This window comes from Gekko japonicus, unplaced genomic scaffold (assembly GCF_001447785.1).
Source record: "Gekko japonicus isolate JY-2015 unplaced genomic scaffold, Gekko_japonicus_V1.1 scaffold19, whole genome shotgun sequence".
NCBI lineage: Eukaryota > Metazoa > Chordata > Lepidosauria > Squamata > Gekkonidae > Gekko > Gekko japonicus.
This window is the reverse complement of record NW_015164664.1, coordinates 568,764-571,801: the sequence shown is the minus strand read 5'-3', so window position 1 is coordinate 571,801 and position 3,038 is coordinate 568,764.

Below are 3,038 nucleotides of genomic sequence, written 5' to 3'. Positions count from 1 at the left end.
GTAGATAAATAGGTACCACTTCGGTGGGAGGGTAACAGCGTTCCGTGCACCTTGGTGTTTAGTCATGCCGGCCACATGACCACGGAAACGTCTTCGGACAGCGCTGGCTCTTCGGCTTTGAAACGGAGATGAGCACCGCAACCCTAGAGTCGGACTCGACTGGCTTTCGAGCAAGGGAACCTTTACCTTTATTCAACAAGCACCAGGCTCCGTCCTGAGTGCAGAATTCAGCATCCTGAGACAGTCTCTCTCTCTCTCTCTCTCTTAAATCAGGTGTCTCATCCTTGGGGCTGAGAAGACAGAGCAATGCTTGGTGAGAATTCAGGATCTAGTAGGGGAGGCTAAACAGGGACACAAGGGGGAAGAGCCCCCTAGCGAGTAGAGTACATTTGCTAAGCCGGCACATGGAGGTTTTCTCAGTGCCAGATAATTTGGGCAGATTGCAGAACCCACTTTTTAATGTGGTTTCGAGATTTTCGTTTTATTCACCTTTAGCAGTTTTGGCTAAGCAATGAGTCCTCATTCCCTGAAACAGTCACCTTCCCCTTACAAGCTGTGGTGCTGCCTTCTTGTTGCATTATGGCCATTCTGCTTTATTTGCTGCCAGGTTAAGAGCATCTCTCCAAATTGGAATGATGCCATTTTTAGCAAAGGGATCGTTCAGGCATGGCCCTCCATCCAAGAAACAAGGCATTTTCATACCAGCTCCCTATCCCCCACTGAAGCAATGGGGCTGACCATGAGATCTCCCCAGGAGCCCCTCTGGCTGGAAGTGATTTGGGGGATCAAGCATTGCTCCCTACAGATTCTGGAGATAGTCCTATGAAGCTGCCTCATACTGAATCAGACCACTGGTCCATCAAAGTCAGTGTTGTCTCCTCAGACTGGCAGCAGCTCTCCAGGGTCTCAGGCTGAGGCCTTTCATATTACCTGATTTTTTTAACTGGAGATGCCGGGGATTGGACCTGGGACCTTCTGCATGCAAAGCAGATGCTCTGCCACTGAGCCACAGCCCCTCCCCACTAGTCCAAGGCAGGCCCCTATTGCACCTCTGCACAGTCAACAGAGGGAAGTCCCTCCCTTAAAGCAATGTACACCATTGGTCAATGTATCCCAGTATTGTCTACCCTGACTGGCAGCACTACCTGAGATAGCTTAAATTTGAAGTGCCAGAGACTGAACCTGGGACCTTATGCGTGCAAAACAGGTACTCTGTAAATGTACAAGTGCCCTTCCCCCAATCTCCTTCCCACTGCTCTGCTACCCCCTTAAGAACCAGACAAGACGGCAGATGGTTAAAAATACCCCCTCCATTTTATTTGGAACTCTTTACTCTGTGCAGGTGATTGACAGGGCTTAAATACATTCTCAGCCAGAAACTCTCATCTTCCGTCCTTACTTTTGCTAGGTAGGATAGTGCCCTCTACAGGAGGGCTGCAGCAGAGACAGGGTGGGGGGACATCATAGTGCAGAAGGGTCCACCACAACCCCTTCTGAATACTTGGGCTGTGGGGCAGAAGCTATAAGGCTTCTGAACAAGCCACAGTGAATCCTTTTGGCTCTTCCCCCACACGCACCCAGAGCTGCCTCTCCTGGGGGGCCCAGAGATCCGATTTCTGCTTCTCCAACTGGAGAGACCACCTCCTGGAAACCAATTCACATGTTCTGGGTGTGTCTCATGAGACTCCAGCCTCGCTGTTTATCCACTGCAGTCTGATACAAACCAGGCCCGATTCCCACCCATGCAGAGCTCTGCCGCAAGACTGTGACCTCTGCCACCTTCCTTGAATTCCACCCCGTACCGAGCCTGACCTCTGGTCATCGGGCTGCCTGTCATTCAAAGACTAAGAGCCATCTCTACATTTCTTCTGTAACACAACTTACAGCCCCCTCAATGCCTTGCAATGGATAAGGCCGCCCCCTAAAGGAATGGCTTTGGCCCAAGGACCTCCTGGCCAGCTGTGTGGAAGCAGAGCCCCTCTGCTCGATGTCTCAAGCCCCATTGCATCCACCCTGTGTCACACAGGCCTCCTCCAGGGTTTCTCCTCATCTCCACATGGGCCACACCCAGGTACAACGAAGAGACTGCAGCACAATGCCATCAGAAAAGAGGAGGAGGACATGGGAGGCAGCCAACTGGAGGTCAGAGTAAGTCACGGGCTGGCAAGGAAGCAGGAGAGGATCAGGCTGGCAGGGGAGGCCTTGGACAACCTGTGACAGGATGGAGATTTGGCACAGCGAGTGGCGAGGGGGGTGGGGGTAGCGTGGCCAGAGCGATGGGGACATTGGCAGAAGGGAGGAAGGGGTCCAGCTCGTCCTCAGATCCAGGTTGCTTGGGCGAGACATACAGATATGAATGGTGGCAGAAGGGCGTATCAAAAATACAAAAGGATCCTGTGGCCGGCTCTGGCCTGCCGCCCACCCCGAGCGAAGTCTGCTGGTTTCTCGGTTTGGCACAGGTCGATGCTGGAGGGGCCCGCAGCACAGACGTGGCTGGCGCGTGTGTGTGTGTGTGCGCGCACGTGTGTGTGTGTGTCTGTCTCACTGGCTTTATCAAGAACACTTAGTTTAAAATCTTTACAAAGGACCAAACACGGGCATCTCCGTTAGTGTTTAAAGAACTAAAGATCTGCTTTAAAAAATCTCTTTTGGAAAGAAACAACAGACAGAAATTTTCTCAGCAACACGAAGAGCGGGGGTGGGGGTAGGGGTGGGGTGGGGGGAGAGTAGGGGACCAGACAGCATCTGCCGGACCCAGCACCAAGTCCAGGCTCTCCAGAACCCTTCACCAGTACCTTGGGGGGCGGGGCCAGACCACACCTGTCCGGGGCTCCCCAGGCACGGTGCCAGCAGTTCCCAGCAGCCGTCCCTCATGGCGACTCGGCCCTGCAAGAGCAGTTTCCATGGCACTTTGATTGGTAAATCTCTAGTGGTGATGAGAGAATGACAGGTGGGTGACGGCTTGGATGGTGCCTGTCAGAGCCCCTGTCCCCAAGCAGGGTTAACATGGCTCCAGAAGGCCCCACGGGAGCCTCCTT